This window comes from Lolium perenne, chromosome 1, assembly GCF_019359855.2.
Source record: "Lolium perenne isolate Kyuss_39 chromosome 1, Kyuss_2.0, whole genome shotgun sequence".
In the NCBI taxonomy this organism is placed as follows: domain Eukaryota; kingdom Viridiplantae; phylum Streptophyta; class Magnoliopsida; order Poales; family Poaceae; genus Lolium; species Lolium perenne.
In genome coordinates this window covers 167,012,799-167,037,749 of record NC_067244.2, presented here as the reverse complement: position 1 = coordinate 167,037,749, position 24,951 = coordinate 167,012,799, and the positions used below count along the sequence as shown (strand labels likewise).

At 45.6% G+C, this 24,951-nt stretch overlaps 1 long non-coding RNA gene across 15 annotated transcripts; it reads right to left on the bottom strand.

Annotated features, from left to right (window-relative positions):
* Nucleotides 1-17,801: 17,801 nt before the first annotated feature.
* Nucleotides 17,802-24,931, bottom strand: LOC127311771 (uncharacterized). 15 transcript variants are annotated; one of them, XR_007857882.2, is made up of 9 exons: nt 24,227-24,927; nt 24,077-24,160; nt 23,887-23,955; nt 23,286-23,366; nt 22,036-22,440; nt 20,607-21,896; nt 20,196-20,529; nt 19,510-19,587; nt 17,802-19,285 (listed from the first exon to the last, which is right to left on the bottom strand). It is a non-coding gene; the product is annotated as an uncharacterized lncRNA (long non-coding RNA). The 15 variants fall into 15 exon arrangements; XR_007857909.2 differs by having other exon boundaries at nt 17,802-18,091; XR_007857902.2 differs by having other exon boundaries at nt 17,802-19,587; nt 20,196-20,297; nt 20,484-20,529; nt 24,227-24,926.
* Between the last annotated feature and the right edge of the window lie 20 nt (nt 24,932-24,951).

Genomic DNA, 24,951 nt, shown 5'->3' with positions numbered 1-24,951 from the left:
GCGGAGGTGGAGGCGGAGGCGACGGCCGGAGATCTCGCTCTTGCTCACAATCTCCTCGCCACGGCCCGCGCGACGCGCGGGAACGCCTTAACGAATACAGAACCGACTACATTGGTCCGAAGTGCTTTGGCAGGATGATTCGAGAGGAACCAAAGCCAAGGATGAACCTCAAGCTACCAGGAAACTTGAAGCATTATGATGGCACCGAAAGGCCGGACACCTGGATTGAGGATTACTATAATGCAGTAACCTTTGCCGGAGGAACCCCTAACATCGCCTGCCGCATGCTCCAGTTGTTCCTTGTAGGTCCAGCCCGGATCTGGCTCAGTGACCTCGAGAAGAACTCCATCTTTTGCTGGTTCGACCTGAAGACCGCTTTCGAGAAACACTTCAGAGGCACCTACAAAAGACCTGCCACGGCAAGCGACTTGCAAGCCTGCATCCAGAAGAAGGGAGAAACCTCAAGACACTACCTCACACGATGGTTGGCATGCAGGAACGAGTGCGAAAACATCGACCACACCACCGCCATGTACGCTTTCATTGGTGGACTGCAGAGGGGAGGATTGCTGAGGCATACGCTCACTCGTTTGGCTAACTCAAACAAACTGACTTTGGATGAAATGATCTCCATTGCCAGTGATCATACTGCCACCGATGATGATGCAGGCGGTGATCTCGCAGCTACAGCAATCCCCCTACATCAACAAAAGAAGAACCGTGATAACGGCAACAGCAGCAGCCATAAGCGCAAGAACCCTGATGACCAGAAGAGTGGCGGATCCGAGATGGTCGCCATGGCGTTTCAACGCGGAGGTTCAGGAGGCGGAAGAGGATGCGGCCGTGGAGGCGGAGCCGGCAGGGGTCAGCAGCAGGCCACTGAGGTCACAGCTGGCGGATCCCGCGCCCCGCAAACCTACGAGGAGTACAGAGACATGCCCTACTTGGCCCACCTGGATCCGGCTACAGGGAAGTCAACTCACACCAACCGCAACTGCAAGTGGGTCAATGATCTAAAGAACGACCCGGAGGCAGGATACAAGCGAGCCCGGAAGCACCGCCCACGCGGCAAGGGAGGCAAGGGCAAGAACAAGGACAAAGAGGAAGATAGTTCCGAGGCGATGGATGAGGATGATAACTCGCCGGATCCCAAGGCAGGATCCGCAGGTAAATCCAACCCATTCGATAAAAAGAGCGTGGGGGCTTACCACACTTTCCTCGGAACCCCAACAGTCCACGCTGCCTCAGCTACCCGGATCCTGAACGCCACAGTTCCGGCTGTGCGCAGTATGTCAGGTGGTCGGAAATCCCGTGCACATTTGATAGGAAGGATCACCCTGCCATTGTGCCAAAAGAATGCTACGCCTTGGTTGTAAGTCCCCGCATAGACGGGTATGGCTTCTCCAAGTGCCTCATGGATGGTGGAGCCAGCTTAAACATCATGTACCTGGAGACTCTAGAGCGGATGAACCTCACCAAGGAACAGCTCAAACACAGCAACACTGAGTTTCATGGCGTGGTTCCGGGTAAGAAGGCGAATTCCCTCGGCAGCATCACACTTCCCGTGGCTTTTGGCGATGTTCACAATTTCCGCGAAGAGAAAATCACGTTTGAAGTTGTGCCCTTCAAGAGCTCCTACCACGTCATCTTCGGCAGGCCCACCTACCACAAGTTCCACGCAAGAGCGTGCTACATCTACAACAAGCTCAAGATTCCGGGTCCTAAGGGTATGATTACCGTATCCGGAGACTACAAAAAGGCTCATGAGTGCGAGTTAGGCGAAGCCACCTTCGCAGAGTCTGTGATATCTGGAGAGGAGCTGCAAGGCTACATAGCCGCGGTGGATCCGACTGAGATGCAGACCACCAAGAAGCAGATCTCCGAACAGAAGACCTCCTTCAAGGCCGCGATAGAAACCAAGAAGCACGACCTCATCAAAGGCGACCCTTCCAAGCAGGTTTCAGTCGGAGCCAACATGGACCCCAAATAGGAAGACGCGCTCGTCGAGTTCCTCCGCGCTAACATGGATATCTTCGCATGGCAACCCTCTGACATGTCCGGAGTACCTAGGGAACTCGCCGAGCACTACCTCAACATAAATCCAGGGGCTAAACCGGTGAAGCAAGCTATGCGACGCTTTGGAGATAAGAAGCGCCGCGCCATAGGAATGGAACTAGCTAAGTTACTAGAGGCAGGTTTTGTAATAGAAGTTATCCACACCGATTGGGTCGCAAATCCCGTCCTTGTACCCAAAAAGAACACTGAAATACTAAGAATGTGCATCGATTACTCCGGCTTGAACAAGCATTGCCCGAAGGATCCGTTCCCCTTGCCGCGCATTGACCAAGTCATTGATTCGACGGCAGGGGCGGAACTTTTGTGTTTTCTTGATGCGTATTCCGGGTATCATCAGATCCGGATGAAGGAGTCCGACCAAAAGGCGACTTCATTCATTACCCCGTTTGGTACTTACTGCTATGTCACCATGCCCTTTGGTTTGAAAAACGCAGGTGCCACCTACCAACGTACGATGCAGCGGTGCCTGAAGGACCAAATCGGCCGGAACATGCACGCTTACGTCGACGACATCGCGGTCATGACCCGGAAAGGATCCGACCTGATCAGCGACCTCACAGAAACCTTCGACAACCTCCGCAGGTACAAGATGATGTTGAATCCGCTGAAGTGCGTCTTTGGCGTGCCAGCCGGAAAACTCCTTGGCTTCATAGTCTCTCACAGAGGCATTGAGGTTAACCCGGAAAAAATCAAGGCAATCCTGTGTATCAAACGGCCAACTTGTCTCAAAGATGTGCAACGACTAACTGGTTGCGTCGCAGCAATCAGTAGGTTTGTTAGCCGTCTTGGCGAGAAGGCGCTACCTTTGTACAAGCTGCTGAAGAAAACAGACAAATTCGTCTGGGACGACGCAGCCGACGCAGCTCTTCGGGGGTTGAAGGAAATACTCACCTCCCCACCTATCTTGGCAGCCCCAGCAGAGTCAGAGCCAATGCTCCTTTATCTGGCAGCTACCAACAAAGTCATCAGCCTCGTCATCGTGGTGGAGCGAAAGGAAGAAGGTCATGAATATGACGTCCAAAGACCTGTCTACTACATTAGCGAGGTGCTGACGGAGTCAAAACAAAGATACCCTCACTTTCAGAAGCTAGCTTATGGAGTGTTCCTAGGCAGCCGGAAGCTGAGACATTATTTCCAAGAGCACCCAGTAACAGTTGTGAGCAAGGCTCCGCTGTCAACAATTCTCAACAACGCTGACGCAACAGGACGTACGGCTAAATGGGGCATCGAATTATCCGCCTTCGACATCGCTTACAAGCCTAGGACTGCGGTTAAATCCCAAGTCTTGGCAGATTTCGTCGCAGATTGGACAGAAGCTCTGGATGCAAGTCTCGAGCCGGAACCAGAAACATGGGTCATGCACTTCGATGGATCCAAGCAGCATCAAGGCTCAGGAGCCGGAGTCACCCTCAAGTCCCCTACCGGAGAAGAACTGCAGTATGTTCTGCAGATCCACTTCGAAGCTACAAACAACATGGCGGAATACGAGGCTCTACTACACGGCCTGCGCATCGCTAAGGAAATCGGGATCAAGCACATTATATGCTGTGGAGATTCCGACCTGGTGGCACAACAAGTAGCCGGAACCTGGAACGCCAGAAATTCCGTCATGGCGGCCTACAGAGACGAAGTTGACGAGATCGCCAAGTGCTTCCTCGGATAGGAAGTCAAGTACGTCAGGAGAGACGATAACACAGCGGCAGACATGCTATCCAAGCTCGGATCCGGCAGGAAGCAAATTCCGCCTGGCATTTTCCTGGAGCATCTCCGGATACCCTCAGTTAAGGGCGCTAACCCGGAAAACCCAGAAGTGGCAGTATCTCCGGCTAGGGAAGTGATGGCTATCATTCCGGCTTGGACCCAGCCTTTCCTGGACTACCTCATCGATCAGAAGTTGCCAGAGGACGAGGTCTTTGCGTGACAGATCGTCAGACGAGCAAGATCCTACACAATTGTTGATGGATAGCTCTACAAACGAAGTGCAACAGGGGTATTTCTCAAATGCGTCTCCAATCAAGATGGCATTGAAATCCTTAGAGAGATCTCCATGCAGGGGACTGCGGGCATCATGCCGCCTCCAGGTCACTCGTTGCAAAAGCTTTTCGGTTAGGTTTTTACTGGCTCACAGCCAAAGAAGATGCTGACAAAATAGTCAAGACCTGCCGAGGTTGTCAGTACTACGCTACTCAACCAAATGCTCCAGCCCAAGAGCTGAAGACCATACCTATCACCTGGCCATTTGCGGTCTGGGGGCTTGATATGGTTGGTAAGTTAAAAAGATCATCTCCTGGCGGTTTTGAATACCTTCTGGTCGCTGTTGACAAATTCAGCAAGTGGATCGAGGCAAAGCCGGTGAGGAAAGCCGATGGTGCTACGGCACTAAAATTTGTCTGCAGCCTCGTGATGCGATTCGGCATCCCACACAGCATAATCACAGATAATGGCACAAACTTCACACAGGGAGAATTGAAGGATTACTGCGAGACAGTAGGGATTCGACTGGACCTTGCATCTGTGGCTCATCCACAGTCAAATGGTCAGGTTGAAAGGGCTAACGGCCTAATATTATCAGGAATTAAACCGCGCCTTGAAGAACCGCTGCGACGAGCAGCTGGAGCTTGGGCTGATGAGTTGGAAGCTGTTTTGTGGAGTTTACGAACTACCCCTAACAGATCAACAGGGTTCACCCCATTTTTCCTGGTATACGGATCCGAAGCCGTGCTTCCCTCCGACATCATCCACGATTCACCGCGAATTTCCGCCTACAATGAAGAAACAGCTGACGAGGCCAGACAGCTATCTGTGGACCTGATCGAGGAAGCTCGGAACTTAGCTGACCAGCGCTCCGCCATTTACCAGCAGAAGCTCCGACGCTATCACAGTCGTCGAGTTCGGAATCGCTCCTTCATGGCAGGAGACCTGGTCCTCCGCCTTCGACAGGTGAAAGACCATAAGCTGCAATCTCCCTGGGAAGGACCCTTCGTCGTTAGCAAAGTGCTTCATAACGGGTCGTACTACCTTGTTGATTTCCGCGAGCTGAAGGATAGACCTGCTAATTGGCACCGGAAACGCAAGCGTGAGGATCCGGATGATATCTACGACGAGACAGACCGCCCTTGGAATATCGCACAGCTACGTCCTTTCTACACTTAGCATATTTTTTCCGAGTTACAAACTCTGTAATAGTTATACATGATCAATGAAATAAAGCTTATGGTTCACTCTTTGAGTCTTTTACCTCCTTTACTTGTTCATTTTAGATCGTGTATGTTTTTTCCGACTAAAACCGCAGAGCTGGATGTTTCCGCCTAGGCGTGTATGAAAGTTGTGATTTTCAAAATCGTCCCTTAGGACGTAAGCTTAAGTTTTCTGGTGGAAATTTTTTTCGTTGCGAACTCATGGATTCCTGGTAGCGACTTCCGGCACCTAGGCTGGGGGCTTGTTTCCGCGGTTATGGACGGACGCCATTGGGCTTTGTCACCGCAGGCGAGCGTTTCCGGCCAAAGGTTTTCCGGCTCGTGGAAGGTCAAACGAGTAAGCCGGAAAATTAACAAACCAGCACTTGCTTTTAACAAACGAAACATGCAAATAATTCTAACGGATAGCAGGATAAGTTTTCCGCCTACGCATAATTGTTTCGTCCCTAGATACTTAAGAATTAAAGTTATATTACAAACCCTCGCTGGGGCCAAAATGATGCATTGTTTCTCCCGCAGGAATAAAAGTTTTCACTCCCCCTTAGCCGGAGAAGCCTAGCCCTCTGGATCTTTTTCCTTGGCGTCTTCGGCCGGAGATGACACGTCTTCATCACTTTCTTCCTCTTCTTCAGAAGCGGCAGCGCTGGTCTTGGGTTCCTCTTGGGGAGCGTCCTTGGAGCTGGTCCAGGTAAATTGGGTTCCGGATTCCGCAGGTCGTGCCTCCGCGTCGCGCTCCTTTTGAAGTTCGGCTTCCAAGGGCTCGTCCGCAGGAAGAACGACCTTGTCGTAGAATTCATCATGCCGGATCCTGCGCGCGATACGGGTGTCGTAGCCGCTCACTGCATCCAGGAGCGTGTTAACATCCGCATCCGGAGGAACGCCCGTGGTTACCTGCTCCAGATCAAGCTCCGGGTTATGTGCTAAGCACATAGTTAAAGTCATTGCAGCTGCGCCTCGGGCTGATGATGCTTGTAGATCCGTCACCAGCTCCGGAAGAACGTCCATTTTTCCAACAAGTTTGCGAACGTTGCAAGTGCGACTCCTCTTGATGGATAAGTTGTAGCATATCTTGCGGGAGGCGGAGATGAGATCTTTGCAATCATCGCCTGCAAGTTGAAGAAGGTCGTCTCGCGGGAACAAATTCCGACGCTTTTCCGGATACCCAAGCGGCTCTGCATAAGATAATCAGGATATAAGCATGCGATTTGAGCACCAAAATAAAAAAGTCGGAGCAAACATCTAGACAAGGTTTCAGCATAGTACCCAAGATGTTCTCGTTGAGCAAGTCCCAGTGATGTTCCGCGGTCTCCATATATTTCTGGAGTCCATTGAGCTCTTTCTGCTGCCTCTTGATGGTCTCGCTGTCAGCATTTCTTTTCAATATAAATTCGCCCTTTTCCCTGATGTGCTCGGAGTTTTTCTCCGCCAGCTGTTTCTCGGCCTGCTCCCTCTTCAGTTCCGCCTCCTTCAGTTTCGTTTCCAATTCTTGGTACGAGGAGCGCAGGTTCTCAAGTTCCGACGAGGCTGTAGCAAGGGAAGAGGATGCGCCTATAATAACATAAGTCAAAAGCAAGTTCAAAGCCGGAATATGAACTAATGACGAAAGAGACGGAAACCAACCTTGGGCGTCCGCCAGTTGTTTGTTCAGTTCCGCATTCGCATCTTTCAGAGTCCGGATATTTTCCGCCTGATTCAGAGTAACGCGGCGCTGAAGGGCAATGTTCTTGTGCAGCTCGTAATGCAGCGCCTGCTGTTCCTGTAAAACATAGACAGGGCAGGAGTAAAGATTCGGCCTGTAACAGTGGTTTCCTTCAAAGCATTATTGCCGGAACCTTTCCGCCATAATGCTTGGGGGCTACTGATCCAATTTAAAAAACTTCCCGGAAGTAATTTCTCTAAGCATCTAAGCGCTAACTATTCTTTGAGTTTCCGCCTACATGCTTGGGGGCTACTGGGGAGTACCTTTTGCTTGCAGATGAGTTTGTCGAAGAACTGGCCGACATCCTTCTTAAAGTCCTGGATTTCTGATGTCGCGACGTCAGGCTTCCCCCAGGCGTTGTTCAGCATGGTGTTGAGCAAGTCTTGTTCAAGCTCCCATTTCTCCGCCTCGGTTAACTTGTTGAAAAACTTGGTAGCATATGCCTTGGGGGTAGAAGTGGTGTCAGCCGGATCTCCAAAGTTTTTCGGAAAAACTCCGAGCAGGGGAGTGATAATCCGCGTTCCACCCAAGCCTTAGTCATGACGATTTCTCCGGCTTCGGGTTTGGGGACGATGGAATCGCGTGTGAAGCTCCAGTGAGTGGAGATCATACCCTCGTTCTGGAGCTCTCTAAGCTCCACATCAGTAGTTTCGCAGGGCCACCACTGACCCCGCTCTCCTTCACGGATCCGGGCCTTGGACGCCCTCTTGTTTTCCGCCTCCTGGACTTTAGCTGCCATCCTAGCTTGACCCTCGAGTTCTTCTTGAAGTTCTTTGAGGGAGGGGATCCGGCCTGGAGCGGAGCTGGAAGATGCGGAAAAAGGTTGAGCTAACCTAATGTCGGAAACATATGGTGGCAGGTATGCTATGGGATCCGGACATATTGGTTCTAATGGATTGGGATCCGGGCTACTCGGAGAGCTACCGGTACAGTGCGATGAATCAAGTGGCATGCTTCCGGCTGCGCCCATGCAAATTATTTGAGTATCCGGATCTACACTAAGTTTGTCTTCTACGAGGCCGGCGCACGTACCGTTAATGGCGCGGTGGCTCGACGGAGCTCCGGTGAAGTCGAGGTCGCCGGACTTGCAAGAAATCACCTCGCGTGACCACGAATCGGCGGCGGGAAGGATTTCCCGTTCAACCGAAGGAGTCTTGGCGCGAGGAGTTCACCGTGGCGAGGTTCGCCAGAGATGAGATCCGTCGGGCGGCGCAGCGCGAGGAGGAAGATGAAGTGGTGAGGAGAGGTGAAAGAATGAAGAATTACCGAGCCGCGGGGTATTTATAGGCCACACGCGGAGATTCGGGATTCGGATCCAACGGTGGAAACGGAACGGTCACACCGTTGGATGGATGACACGTGTCTTAGGTCAAGTGCGGTAAAACGACGTGGAGGTAACTTAACCATGCACTCCCGAAAATTCCGGCTAAAGATTTGCATCTGCGAAAATTTAGCACGGGAAATAAGGAGGTTGTGCGCGGGAAAAGCGGAGTCTCCGTTGCTATACGTGATCTGAAGATGAAGGACTTTCCGAATATATGATACCGGAAACAAGAGAAAGTTTTGAAGCTCTTCAAGATTCTCTTCGGATCCGAGCTGAATGAAGTCGGAGGAATGATGAATCTCGGAGAACTTCGGGGGCTACTGTTGTGGGTATACTTTATGGGTATATCAACGGCATGGCCTAGATCCGGCAAGCCCGGGTGGCCCATAGTTGGTGGTGAGGCATGTGGCCCATCGGGCGGCCCAGTTGCTGTAGATCATGAAGGATGAAGTCCAGCCCAGGAACGAGGAGCCGGATCCTAACCGACCTACGAAGGAGGCCGGATCCGTGGAGGCCCATAAAGTATCCGGATCCAGCACGTACTTGAAGGAAGGCGGATCCTTGAGGTACATGGCAAGACATTGAACCGTAGTTAGGCAACTTGTATTCCGGCTAGGACTCTCCATGTAAACCCTAGATCCGTGCGCCTATATAAGCCGGATCCCGGGAGCCCTAGAGGCACAACCACAACTCATTGTAACAACGCGAAAGCGCCCATTTAATTCCAGACAAGCAGCAGTAGGCCCTGTCATCGTGCAGGTGTTCCGAAACTGGGTAAATCGCATACCACCATCCCGAGAGCACTCCGCCCTATGGCCCCTACTTCTTCTCCCCCTCGTGAGGATCCCTCCTCCGAGGTACCGTCGAATAGGCAACGACAGTACCATTAGTGAGAATTTTTGATTTAGAAGTATCGGGCTCATTAGTTCGTTGAATATTTTAATTGTACCTTTCATTTTTTGTGTGTGTAATAGTGTTCTAAATATCAGGAACCTACATTAAATTTTACCTGTCTAGTTGTATGTCGATAAACATGTCCACATCCCATGGAGTTTCATTGTCATCTGCAAGCAAAGAAGTAGAGTCCCTTGGGTTGTTCTCCTGCAATTTGTTTAGAGAGCAATGTCAGTAGATAATAGAGGACAATAAAATTAATTGTTCATGACTGTGTACAAATGTACAAAATTTATTGGATGATGAAACAAGAACCAGATCAGTAGCAATAACAGATTTTTTGTAAGCATGAAAAATGTATCTGGATCACGAAAGATGGTACATGATTTGATTGTCTGGTCATTGTGTTTCCGCTCCCGCTGGCATTGTAATCGATTGATGACCTGTTGCTTGTGTTCCTCGTAGCTGACCAATGAGTTGAAACCTGCTTTTATTTAGTTCATGTTGAAGAAAGTCCACCAATGTTTATTATTTTACAGATAAATATTGAGTGTTATGCATATGCTGATAATAATTTTTATTACAGTGTAGATTACCTTGTCAGTGTCTTGGTCATAGGATGCATGACATGTGAGGTCACCCAGAGGCCAGTGTATGTAACTTCTTCCTGTGTTTATTTAGAAAGAAAAAGTGTATTAGTTTCCTATTTTTTGTTGACCTGAAAAATATGCATTCTAAAACTTTGTTTTTTCTCCAATAATACCTGAATGAAGAAATCACCAACATTTTCAAGTGTTCTTTCAAATATGTGTGAGTTAATATCTGAATGTAACTGCATTTATAGCAATCAGTAAATCAGTCATGTTCAATACTTGTTCACTGCATTTTTATATCCAGATCATTTGAATTTTTTTGGTCTCACTCATTGTTGGGTTGTGTTTGTCTTATTAACAGACAATGTAAGAACATGCAAAATATGGACTAAAAAGTGCATTTCAATTCTACCAGAAATTTTGTTTTTTAAGATGGTCATTCTCATTCCCTCTTAGATCATGTGTTCCATTTGTGTAGTAAAGTTCTAAGAATTTCTTGCCAGAGCTGGCAAGTTTGATGCAAATATGTGCGAGTTCACCTTGGAATGTAATTGAATTTTCTAGCAATCAGGAAATCAGTCATGTTTCATACATGTCCCTTACTTTTTTATATTAAGATCATTTGAATTTTTGGACTCGATTGTTGGATTGTTTGTCTTATTAAGAGTCAGTGTAAGAACATGCATAGTCTGGAGTAAAAAGTGCATTTGAATGCTACCAGAAAGTTTGCTTCTAAGCTTGTCATTCTCATTTCATGTCAGAGTCATGAGTTCCATTTGTGTAGTAAAGTTCTAGGAATTTTCTTGCCACAGGTGGTAAGTTTTGATGATAACTAGGGTTTGTACATGTCCCACTTTTCTTGTTGCCCCGGAAGAAAAGAACATCACAGTTATTTCGCTTGACATGGGGAGGGCAACAACTAGGTGGAAGAGAAATTCTAGGTGAGGTAATCAGAGAGATGGCACCACCTAGGGTTGAAGGCCTCCAGATCTAGAGGTTTGTCCATTATCTTTTGCTTTATTGGATTTGCCATTCTCGTTCCCTTCCATCTTGCATCTGGTAGATCCAGATGATCACGATCTTTCCCCTCTTTAATCTGGTTTTCGAGGTGATGGTGGCTAGGTGCAGTGTTTTTGCGTGGGGAAGAAAAGGGTGCCCCTATCGTTATTGAATGGCGTTTTAGGAATTGATTCAAGTCACATATTTGTCTCCATGTTACAGTCTATGCATGGGCTTTTGAAATTATAAGCCCATTACTTGTAGCGCAGCCAATAGTAATGAATTTTTAAGTATGTTGGGCTTTAACGGTGGTGCTTGTACTGAGGCTAGAAATCCAAGACTGAAAAAACCAGGACTGAGTGGAAAAAACCAGGGCATGTGATGTGGGGGTGGGTGGGATGACGTGCTGTTTATGTTGGCTAATGAGACTACATAGTACAAACTGAATCTGACTTATGGCAAATTGCGAAATCAGCTAGCTGATGGTTAGACAATCCCTTCTACTCAACTTTATAAACGCTAAATGTGGGAAAGACTTGTCTTATGGCATGTACAATGATCCAAATCAACTGCCCGTAAGGAGGTGCCACATAGGATTTTTAAGGACGTGGATGAAAGAGGACGAGGAGAGAGAAGTAAGGTGTCTGCAATTTTTTCAACAGTCCACTGCCTGAGAATTCGCGAGCTACAGATAGCTAATTATCCATTGTATGGCGAGGACTTCGGTATGGGTGGCCCCAAAACAAAATTCATTGGCCAGATCCCACTAATTACGCTCCTAGAGACTAACCGCATCACGTTTTTGTAGGCGTTTAAAAACACTTATTGTTGTACGTGGTGTCTATACCACCGTCTGTAGATGACATGGAGGCTCGTTATAGACAGAGCCCGTCTTAACTGATGTACATGCCCTGTCGTACACACAGAAATGAACCTCCGACGTGACCCAAGTTTCCCAACGAGTAAAATGTATGGCGCGTCCTTAAACTTGTCGGCGGGGATCGAAGTAGTCACCGTACATCGGTTAGACGCAATTACGGTCAGTAAAGACGTTAGTTGGCAGCAGAGACGGTCACCGCGCGGACGAGCGAGCCGGTATTTGCCATGTGGCATCACGTGGGACCCAATTGCCAGGAATATGTGTCTTACCTCGAGCGCTCCGCGGCTATATGCAAAAGCCCCCTCTGCAGCTATGGAGAAACAGATTTAACCCGTCTCCACTACCACTTCAGCCAATCAGTTCGAGGAGGAGAGGGAGAGCCGCGGTTGTCAAAGAGGAGGACGAGGAGAGCCGCGGCTGTCGGGAGAGGAGGAGGAGGGGTCTCCACGACTTTCGGCGTGTCGGCGGAAGACGATGCCGCATCGTCGTCGTCCTGAAGGGTCTCCGCCACCCGTGTATGGTAACGGCCGGATTTCCTCCTCAATATAGTAGAGGGAAGACAAATATTTTGTTTTATTTGGTGAAATTAGTGTTTTTAGTGAACGATTTTGTGATGGTTGTGACATAGAAGTAGTTTTTGGGCATTTTGGTTTTGGGGTAGGGTTAAATCTGTACAAGAATTGAATTTTAATGCAATGTATGCATGCAATAATTATCCAGGAGATCATAGCAGTTAATTCTCAATTGGAATAAACCATGGGGGATATTTTCTTAGCACCGATAGTAATCGAAGCTATGTGAATGGAGCTGTTATTTGGTATGACCATGTTGATAGTCTGACATGGTCACCTTTGATGGTGGAAAACATAGTCGAGGAGATAGGTTATGAGATGTCAGGCAGGATAAAGGTGTATTACTGAATACCAATGTTGTCACTTAGCAGGAATGGTCTGAGGGAACTTACAATAGAATATGACACTAACCAGATGATCACATTTCAGTCATTTGAGCACAATTTCATATCACTGTATTTGGATCATGATGAAAGTGTCAGGGCCAGGGATTGGGATGATGTGGTGGAATTTCTAGTTGTCGCTATGCTAGCTGTTGTTAGCCCAGCAAAACTAAGTGGTACTGAAGACCATGTTCACTGTGATGTTGATCCTGGAGCACCTGTGCCATTACAGGTGGTGTATGCATATACAAATGAAGTGATCGATGAAGATTGCATTGGTAGTAGAACAAGACAGAGGAAGAGGAAATGCAGTGTTTTCGATGTCAGTGACGGTGAAGCAGAGGATGATAAAGAGTCAGACTTGGATAAAGATTCATACTTTGATCCTGACGATATTGTTGACTCTGATGTGGACATCAGTGAAGACGATGACGATTTATTTGAAGACAATGTTGAGGAAGAGGAGCAAGGAAAGAAGCAGAAGGCACCTAATTCATCTGTGAAAGGCAAAGAAAATATTTGCAAAGAAGAGTATGAGGAAGAGGAGGATCTCTGGGCTCTAGATTCAGATGAAGAAGCAATGCCACATAGAGGAAAAATATTAAGAGAAGTTGATCTGGTGGATCCAAAGTTTCAGGTTGGCCTAATCTTTGGGTCAATCTTTGGGTCAGTTGAGTTGTTGAGAAAGGCAATCACTGCATATAGTTGCAATAATAGAAAGTAAATTAAAATACCAGTGAATGATAGGTAGAGGTTGAAAGCAGTGTGCTCTGGTTGTTCCTGCTATATGTGGGCATCATATGACACAAGCACTAAATGCTTTAGGATAAAGAAATTCAATGACAAGCACACTTGTTCTGGCACATTTGTTGAGCATGGTTTCTCACCAAACTTTCTAGCAGAGAAGTATGTGGAAAATTTCAGAGTAGACCAAAATATGAACATGAAGAATTTTTAAGGGTAGTTCAAAAAGACTGGAACATGACACCAGGGAGATCCAAGCTACAAAGGGCTAGGAGGCTGGCTCTGAAGATGATCTATGGGGATGAAGAAGCGCAGTATAACATGTTGTGGGACTATGCTAATGAAATAAGGAGGAGCAACCCAGAAAGTAGCTTCTTCCTATCACTTGATGAGAAGGGAAGGTTCAAGAGGTGCTATATGAGCCTGCAGGCTTGCAAGCTTGGGTATTTGGAAGGTTGTAGGCCCATCATCTTTGTGGATGGTTGCCATATTAAGACTAGGTACAGAGGGAAATTACTGACATCCGTTGGTGTGGATCCAAACAATTGCATATATCCAATAGCAATTGCTGCAATTGAAGTTGAGGACACAACAAACTAGACTTGGTTCCTGGAAACACCGAAGGGTGATCTTGGTATCATAAATACTACACCATGGACAATTATGTCTGATAAGCAGAAGGTAGATTACAAGCCTTGCATATATATCCAGTAGCAGTTGCATATCTTTCTTTTCTGTTCACTAATCTTTTTTCTATTGTGTCAGAGCCTTATCAATGCTGTGAGGCAAGTTTTCCCTGATGCAGAACACAGGTTCTGTGTTAGGCACATGTGGCAGAACTTTCAGCAACTGTTCAGAGGAGATGTTCTCAAGAATCAACTGTGGAAGATAGCAAGAAGCAGCACAATCACAAGGTTTGAAGCTAACATGGAGGCTATGAAAGTGCTAAATGTAGAAGCTTATGCCTGGCTAGATGAGTTGGATCCCAAGACATGGGTCAGAGCTTTTCAAAGTGAACTCCCTAAGTGTGATAATCTACTCAACAACAACAATGAAGTGTTTAACAAGTAAGAACAATCAGTCATGATTATTTATGTCCTAAGCTGTTCATTTTTGTGTTTAACAAGTAAGAACAGTGAAGTGTTTAACAAGCTTTTCATGAACATGTATATTCAGGAAGCTAGAGAGCTACCTGTATTATCCATGTTTCAAAAAATTAAGGGATAGTGCATGACAAGGCATTGCACCAAACAGAAGGAGGAAGCTAAGTGGACAGGGACTATATGCCCAAAGATCAGGAAGATAGTAGAGAAGAATGTGGAGTACTCCAATTGTTTCTTTGTTGATGGAGCAGGTGATGGGCTGTTTTCAGTTGAAGACAAAGACTTGCAGTTGCAACAGGTGGCAAAAGTCTGGAATGCATGTCCCCATGTGCTATCTTGTGCTAGACTAGAGAAAATGGATCCTCTAAGCCTAGTTGACAAATGTTACTCAATTGAGCTGCACAAGAAAGCATATGCCCATGTAGTGTACCCATGCAAAGACAGGTCTGAGTGGGAAAGGGTGAATGGTCCCACAATTCTACCTCCACAGTACCAAAAGCATGTTGGCAGACCAACTAAAAGCAGAAGAAAGGCACCAGGTGAAGTAGACTGTAGGGGTGGAGGCAGAAGGATAACCAGACATGGTGTTATTATGCATTGCAACTACTATGGAAGGCCAAATCACAACAGAAGTGGTTGTTATTGGCTTTAAAATGGTCTCCCACCACCTAATGAAGAAGAAGCAGCAGCTAGAGCTGTAGAAAGATCTTCATTTCCTACATCTTAGGACAGTGAGTATCTGCATGATGAAGAAGAACATGTCTCTCAAAGGCCAAAAAAATTCAGTATGTTTGATGAGTTCAGGTGTCCTAGGAAGAAATGAAGTCTCAGGTGATAAGCTACCTTGTCCAGTACTCTCATTTTGGTCAGTTTGTAAGATATAGTACCTTCTCCAGTACTATCTAGTGTCATTTTTGTAAGATAAGCTACTATCCAGTGTCATTTTGTAAGATATGCTAATGCAAGGTGTAGAACCTTGCCAGTATTGTCCAGTACTATCCAGTATGCAGGATGTGTACCATGTTGTAAGATAATGCAATGCAAGGATTAGAACTCTCATTTTTGTCATATCATTTTAGAATGCCTAAGTTGTCGACAAGTTGAGAGTTGTCGAAGACTAGTCTTCAATAGTCATCGACAAGTCGATAGTTGTCGACGACTTGTCTTCCGTAGTCATCGACAAGTCTAGAGTTGTCAAAGACTAGTCTTCAATAGTCATCGACAAGTCGAGAGTTGTCGATGATTACGGAAGACAAGTCGTCGACAACTCTCGACTTCTCGATGACTATTGAGGGCTAGTCTTCGACATCTCTAGACTTGTCGATGATTACGGAAGACAAGTCCTCGATGACTATTGGAGTCTTCGATGTCTCTAGACTTGTCGATGATTACGGAAGACAAGTCGTCGACAACTCTAGAGTTGTCGAAGACTAGTCCTCAATAGTCATCGAGAAGTCGAGAGTTATCGACGACTTGTCTTCCGTAATCATCGACAACTCTCGACTTGTCGAAGACTAGTCCTCAATAGTCATCGAGAGGTCGAGAGTTCTCGAAGACTTGTCTTCTGTAATCATCGACACCTCTCGACTTTTATTAGTGGAGTACAATGACTAGTCCACCACAGTACCATATATCATTGTACCTTCACAAACACCATTTTCACTTAGAACATAAACCATATTACACCATTTTCAGTACAAACACTTACATAACTAACATTGACCATTCCAACTACAACTACAAGTGCCTCAATGATCATCAGTACAAACACTTCACATTAACTACCACTTGCAAAAGTACAACACAGTAACTCATCTCCCAAACATTCATCATTTTTTCAGAATTATGAACACATACATGACAGATAGTAATGCAAGTTCAATCTTCATAACAACCAACATTTGGTTTACTGCATCTACCACTGCCTGGATGTTCTTCATCACTTTCTCTTCCTTTGCTCCAGCTCCTATATCTCCAATTGCTTCTCCTCTTAGAACATTGTTCTCAACCAAGAATTGAACATATTCTAGTTCCCAATGCCAGAAAACACACCTATTCTGCTCGCAGAGAAAAACAAAAACCAAAATCATATCAATTTTCCAGATGTACATACAGAGTCAACAAATCAATCGCAAATTTCGATCAAATGGCGAACAAAGAATGCACCATGAGACCTACCCCATGACAGTTGCACTTGTAGTATGTCCACCCGGCGGCGTCCCCGACACGCTTCGCTTCACCGTCCTGCCACAGTCGGGGCACTTGATCAATGGAATCTGTGGAGCACGGCGGCGGAGCGCGCTGCTGCACGAGCTGGCGGAGTTCATCGCTCCGACGACTCCGCTCCGACGGCTAGGGTTTTTGCGGCAAAGGAAAGGGGATTTTCGATTTTGGAGAGACGATGCGGATTTAGCTCGGCCCGCTCCTTAAGTCATTGATCATTTTGCACTTAACACCCCCCTCTTCCTGCCAATGTTAACTTGCCCATTCGATTTACCCGTGTGACGCCACGTGGACAGATATGGGCTCGCTCGTCCGCGCGGTGACGATCTCTGCTGGTAAGTAACGTCTTTAATCATCGTAATTGCATACAATTAAGGCTGGCAATGGGTCCGGTTTGGTCGGGTCAACCTAAACTAGACCCATGCCCATCACCCTTATCGGGCACACCTGTGACCCACGACCCTACCTATGGGTAAGGAATGAGACCCATGCCCAAACCCATCGGGCAACCCGACCCTATCGGGCAACCCATCGGGTACAAAAAAAAATGGAGAGTTTGACTCAACCAAATATTTAGAACACATCGGCTTATTGTTGGGCTGCCAGGACGAAGAGTGGTGTGTTCCCGTTCATGGCTTTGTGACTGCAAGTAGTACTAATATGCACATGCTTGGTGTCTAGACACAAGAGCTTTGTGTGTAAACGATGTATACTGTCTACATGTATAATGTATGTGTATCATAGCCCACGTACCATACAAAAAAATCAATTATTTTAATTAGTAACATTAATCGGGTGACCCATCGGGCAACCCGTGGGCATAGACTGATATCCATGCCCGATCCATGACTAATCGGGTTGCCCATGGATCGTTCCATGAGCAAACATCGAGACCCATACTCTACCCATTCGGGTCAGGTGTCCATAGGTACCCATGGGTCGAAATGCCGGCTGGACATACAATCGATGTACAGATCACTTCGAACCCCGCCGGCAAATTTAAGGACTAGATTTGGGGTGCGCCTTGGCGCACGATCCCGTGAAACTCGCCAATGCAGACTTTATATAAGGACAATAAAAATCCGTAAAACGTTAATTTGACATGTAACTGCATTTCAAAGTTAGTATATCTGACAAAATCTTGTGAATATCTCTAATGGAAGGCATATAACTCCAATGTCATAGCATATGAATTACGATTGTACATGTAACTGCACTTTGGAGTTACTATTATTGTCTAAGTATTATATACATAGCTGATGGAATTGCTAGGTACAATCTACGAAATTTAGTCAAGCTTGCACATAACGGTCAGATGATCGGATCAGGTTCACCATTGTTGATAGACAAACATGTGAGCACCATATGCAGCAAGAAGCACGAACATTCAAAAGCAAATTGATCCTGGTCATCAGGAAAGTAGTTCTGATGGATTCTGTTCAGATGTAGAGCAAAAGAAGATTGCAAGGCTATGTGCATGTGAATTTTTTTTTATCACTACGACATACTTAACAAATCATCGCATGTAAGTCTTCTACGAAAATGAGTGAACACATAGGTGGGAAAACATCACTTTGAATGGACGTTTGTTTGTAAAGAAACTTCCTTCTTTGATAGTCCTCTTAGGTAAAAATGCAAGCAATCATTTTTAATCTAATGTTTATTTGAAAAGCAAAGCCGATAACCACATCCATCCTCAAAGTGCAAAGAGATCATTGGGATATTTTATAATTTGCCACACATTAGTTAGAACCTTTATAATTTGCCACATATTATTTCGCCTTTTACTATTTGCCACACATCAAACGGATTCCTTTATAATTTGCCCTGTACCTCCTTTAACACGTCCATTCATTTTCTAAAACTCTGAAATACCTGTGAAATAGTACCCGCCTAGACCGAACCGTCGACCGATCCCCAAATCGCTGGTATCTGACAACAGATGACTGGATACCATGTCGATGACTCAATCCGAAATCAGATCCCAGCCGCCTTGCCGTTTCTTAAATCTGATCCTTGCTGGTTGCCTTTTTTATCCTTCCTTGATAATTTCGTTCTCTCTTCCTCTTAGTACAACCGCTCTTCTCTTCAGTGGCCGAGAAAATCTATGAAGAGGCTCATAGAAAGCTCATTCGTGAGTTGCAATTACACTCCAAAATTCGCATTGAAGCGTGATTTACAGCTTATCTCTTTCAAGAATTTTGAGTATTCTTGTATAGAAGAAAGCCAAGTTTCTTTGGCTATTATCAGAACAGCTGATGAACCAGATTCAGCAAACACCTGAATTAGCTTCAACACGCTGCACCTGAGGCGACCCTAGAAGGAACTACCAGTGCAGCTCGGCAGACATACAATGCAAGCTAGCAAGCCTCAACGTCGGTATGGCCGGCGGGAGGCAGCTCTGCACCTCCTCCGCCGTTCGTGGTCGTCACGCCATCCGTGGTGGCCGGCGGACGGCTCCTCTGTTTCTAGTGCGATGGAGGAAAACAATCGATTTTGGGATACAGCGATTCGGGAGATCGATCCACCAAGTTCGGTCCAGGCAGGTATAATGTATTGTATTTCATAAGTATTTTGGAGTTAAACAAATAAATAGATCTGTAAAAGGAGATATAGGGCAAATTATAAAGGAACCAGTCTAATGTGTGACAAATTGTAAAAGACTAACTAATGTGTGGCAAATTATAAAGAACTGAATTTATAAGAACTTAAGTGGCCACATCCATCCTCAGAGGGTAGAGAGACCATTGGCACAAATTTAAGTAAAAATGCAAGGTTTGATTTTCAAGAGACACAAATATATACATATGCATGATGCTCACCTTTGATCATCAAAGGATGGTGAAGCATAATCATCATTCTTGGTTTGGCCATTATCTGAATTGATCAACAATGCAACACTGCAAATGAGCCCAAAGAGCAGAAGTTCAGGACAGCACAACAGACATGCCAGCAAGCAGGTAAAATCCTGGACACTCATTGTACTGCTACTTGCTCTTTTTAATATCCCTGCACTATAGAAGCAATCTGTATTGGATAAAACATTTGCAAAAATTTCAAATTCTTGAGGGGGAACTGATGTATGTGATATGGCACAGATGCAACCACCATATCAAAATTGGTAACCACAGACAAACAATCGTGAGATGGTGACGTATAGGCACATATGTGTTATAGGTAGAACAGAAGTATAGGATCTAGTGGTTGTAACCCAATGGAAACTTGGAAAGCCAGTACCTATAGAACAGAAGTATAGTTGCATGACGTTAATGCAGTTGTATAATGTAATGTGGTCTTGCAAGGCAAGGGGAGAAAAAAGCATATTCGTGGCAAATACTTATGAAGCACATTTCGCACACTTGTAGCATCTAATACTATTATTCTGTCATTTGGTTCTCCAAGGGAGAAAGGTAGGGAGGTAAAATGAGTGAATGTTCCTTGAGAGTTGACATCAACAAGCATAATAGCGCAACAGCACATAGTTTCAGTTTTCTTTCTTTTTGTTTACCTTGTGAATATCCCCAACTATACACATGTACCACCTCATGGAAAGATAAGGACCATATGGCTGAATCACCCCAAATTTATTTTGGTTTAGTCTTTAAAATGCCTGGCCATGAATAATAGATTAACATAAAGGGACGGACAAACAATGTTACTTCTCTCCTAAAAAGATGGTACTTCTGGAGTTGGTGCAGCAGACACAGCAATATGCCAAAAAGAAAAACAATCCAGGTGAATATAATAACTGAACAAATACACTCGAAAATGAAAAAAGGGAACAATCGGAGCTCACTTAACCCAGTCGAATTTCAGGCCCATCCTCTTGCCACCATCCTTCCCTGCAAACAGAAATAGAGAACTTCCTGGTTAGCTAATCTTCAGTTAGCACGTGAGCATATGATCTGTGCACACATACCTAGGTCTGGGGGGTTCACACCGATGGTCGCATATGTGGGAGAGATGTTTCAGGAGCATTCAGTTTGTAAGGAAATATAGATAGCAAACAAATAAGAAAGGTCAAACAGATGGTGACAATAGAACATCAAGGTAAACAAAAATCTACTGGTAAACTCGACCATCCAACAACTAATAACCAGTAAAAGATCCAAGACAGTATGTAATATGAGTTATCGACCATACAATAGACGGCCGTAGTACATCATTGGAAAATCTAATATAGGTTCAGTATGCATTAACTTTCTAATTATAAGTTAGAAAATTACAGTCACCGGAAACTTTCAGTTTGTTTATCAACATGTTGGAATATCCGTATCTCTGAAGGGCACTATCCTTATGTAACCATGCATCTCTTGCCATACCCCTAAAAAGGAGAACAGAGACATTTAGGAATCACCATAAACTGGAGCATGCGAAACAGGTTGGAAGTAGCAATCATGAATAACTGGAAATTAATATGTGTGTGCCTAAACTGACTTTCATATATCAACATTTCATTAAGAGCAGAAGAATTTGGGTGCTAAGAGATTATTAGATAAACTGGAAGTTCATGTCTGGAAATCTTCACGTATGTTGAGTCACTTCACTATTCAGAACCTAATTTTTAGACCAAAGGGCCATGGCCTGCTACACCAATGAGCCAAAATGATACGCAAGTTTGGTATTACCAACTTAACAGAGGAGAAGACAGCAGTTCAAAGCAAAATAGTTCAATGTTGCAGTTATTTGAAGTAACTATTTGAATCAAATCAAATTGACCCAGATACAAAACTAAAAACTGCTATTATAAATTAAAAAAGAATTAAACTACGATGGTGTACATTAGTCTAGGGAAACCAGGACATAGCAGAAAGATGAAGACAACCGTATCTAAAAATCAAAAAATCCACATATCAGCTGAAAGTTGATATTTCTTTACAGCAGTTGCAGCTCAGCCTTGCCGTTCTGTCAAGGCATCCGTGTCTCCCGTGTACTGATTTGCAGAGAAAAAGGTAATAAAAAATATGCATATGTGTTGATGCCTAAGCAAGAGAAAGAGGGAAGAAACTTGATCGTGTGACCGAACGCTCGTGCAGCCATGTCGATGCAAGAATGGCCATCTGGTGACGGTGAAGGCGCTCATCCCGACGGAGCAGCTGCTAGCGCTCCTCCACGAGGTGGCGACGATGCACTCCTCCTGAACCTTCACCACCCCCAGCAGACCGGCATCCTTGCTCCAGTCTGTTCTCTGGCGAACCACCATCGTAATCTGGAATCGAAAAATTCTGCTTCTTATGCCCAAATTTCCCAACGAATAAATGATCCAATCAGACCGGGATTAATTCCAACGAAATATGAACAAAAGAAATGCATGCATTCAATATCAGGAAGGAGAGGATTTTGGCTACCTGCAAGTGGTGAAATGCTTTGGCGGCATGTACAGCAACAGTAGTACTACACACACCAGTTTAGTGATCATTGGCAGTAGCAGTAGTAGTACACATAAGTATAGAGAGAGCCTCTGGAGGATTGGAGAGATTGAGAGCAGAGTTCAGAGGCTAGCTTAGAAGACGTCAAAGAGCTTGGCCTTGAGCCACTCAAAGCTACCGTGGACAGCTTAGCGGACATCAGAGAGCTTGACCTTGAGCCACTTGAAGCTGGCACGGACAGGAGTTGGTAACACAGCGTAAAGAAATCAAATACCTATAGTACGATCATCATGATGATGACGACGATAACAGCGACAACTCATGGCATGAGTAAGAGGGCATAGCTCACATGAGCGTGTCCCTAAATAAAATCGGTATAATTTGCTGCAAAAGGCCAAAGCAAGAGAAACATCAGTTATGTCTTCAAAGGAATATAAGGATTTAACCACACATGCATATAATCAAACTATCCTGTTAACTTAGAATGCTATGTAGCCACAAGATAGCTACTTAAGAAAGAAAAACATTTTATCTCTAAAATGGCCCAAACCGTTCTGTACATGAAAGAGAACCATCATAGAAAATGATTTCACTTAGGTGACACAAAAATAAATTAAACCCTCAATCCCTTAAAATAAACGTTACTCTTACTTTGAGAACATTGGTTTTCTCTGATTTAAAATAATTTGGTTGCAGGACATGAACAACCACTCAATCCCTTAAAATAAATGGCACTCTTGCTCTGGAGTGTGGCACAAAACAAATTCATTTGAAGGAAACTCAGTAAGTGACTGAGTTCACTCGTTTCAATAAAATATCAACAGAAAATTGAAATTCCGTTAACTGAAAAAAATAGACTAAGCAGAAGTATGCCCAACAGTTTTCGCTTCTCCATTACACACAGGAAAGAGCACATTAACAATTTCCGTAACAGAACACCCACACCTTTGAAGGCCATTAAATAGCATTTTTCAAAAGGGAGAGGGCATCAATACTTGATCATGTGCAACCTACGCCACATTTTTTTTTCAATCACCTAGACCTCTGAACAAAACAAATGATTTCATAATTTCATCAAACAGATGGTGCAACCAAAAATGAAAGATAAAATGGACATACACCAGGTGCGGTCAATGTCAAGCCGGCCACATTAATTTGGCTACCCGTTGCATAGAGCACACATCGACATAGCCAAGGAAGAAAAAAAAGGCACGGGCAAAGGAGAGTACCATGGCGGCATTGAGTTCCACGCGCAACAGTGTCAAGGGGCTCATGTTGGAGCATTGACGCCGGCGACAACCTCCTTGCCTCTGTATAAAGAAAAACCAAACTTCTTCAGGTCATAGTCTCAGATACAATCAAAGGCTTTAGAATTTAATTTTTAGTATCGAAGTGTAGCAGAATACAAAATAAAATTTAGTTCATGGACTGGCCAGATACAAATCAAATCATTCTCAAATAACATCTAATCCTAAAGAGCTTACAGATTATTTAAAATGCCATCTAAATATGGAATAGAAGTCTAAATATATCCAGATTTTGGGTGTTCCATGGGAAGAGAAAGTGAGCGAATCAAAGCTAAGACTAATTATCGAAAATAACATTGTGTATAACCTTAAACTATACAGGAAAGTTATATAAGAAAAAAACCTTGCATAACTTTTACCACAAAATTTGACCTTTTCTAGAGTATTTGTACAGGTTTAAGGAGCAGCCATTGCATCCCGATTCACAACCTCCTCGAGTGTAATTTCATGAAGGTTGGAAAGTTGGTTTGGGTTCAGAGATTCCAGGGTTTACAAAGGCAATGGGAGGCAGGGGATTGCTTACCTCTGTCCATGAGAATCTTAAACCAATGCCTGAAAACCTTGCCGCTTTGCCTAGAGCTTGTGCATCCTACTAAAAAGAAGTTTCCAAGCCCAACGAATGAAGGATTCGGTCGGACCAGGATTAATTCCAACGAAATATGAATGGAAAAAATGCAAGCATTCAATATCAGGGAGGAGAGAAGTTTTGGTACCTGCAAGTGGTGCAAATGCTACCAGGTCAGGTGGAACCAAGTCCATGCTTCTCATGTTCAGCACCCAAGAATAAGAAGCGCAGCCTAGCAGCACCTAAATCAGCAACGAGGATGAACCAGGGGATAAGGGCGGGGCTAGCGGAAGCTCACCTCAAATTCGATACCGACATCAACCTCTGCAACGATGGCCTCATGTAACCTCCAGTTCAGCATAGAGGAGGAGGAGGTCAGCAGTGGTGCCAGGGCAAGTCGTCCTCTTTCTTTCTTCTGAGTGACGAAGTGGGTGAGGATGAAGGAGGATGATGCAGAGCTTGGCTAGCTGCTGTGCGGGACGAAAAGGAGACGGAGATGGAGGCTTCAGAACTCCAACCGCCGCATCGAGTGAGGATGGAAGGAGAAGCACGAAGCGGCATGGCGAGCGGCCGCCTGTGCCCCTCGTGGCGACGCCGGCGACTTCGGCATCGCTTAGATCGGCGAATCCATGGTGGCGTGAGCGGCAGCCAGTGCTCCCTTGCGGCGACGCCGGCACGCTAACCTCAACCACAACGGCTCGATGCAGCGGCCGGCCCTCCTGCGGTTCCTCTGCGCCGACCCTGACCTCCGGCTGCTCCTACTGAGGTGGGGCTAGTGGTGCAAGGTGGCTGCCGGGATGGGGGCGCGAGGGGAGAGGAGGAGAGGGAGCTAGGCGGCGTCGACCTTCGGCTGCTGCGGGCGGCACGAGCGGAAGGGATTTGGTAAGGGGATTAGGTTGGTTCTCTCTCCTCCACGACCAGCCTGCAGGAGATATTTTTGGAGCCACCCTATCCTCACATGACGCGTGAACCAACTATGGAGACGAGCGGCCGCCCAGTCGGTGCGTGCCTGCTGGCTAACGT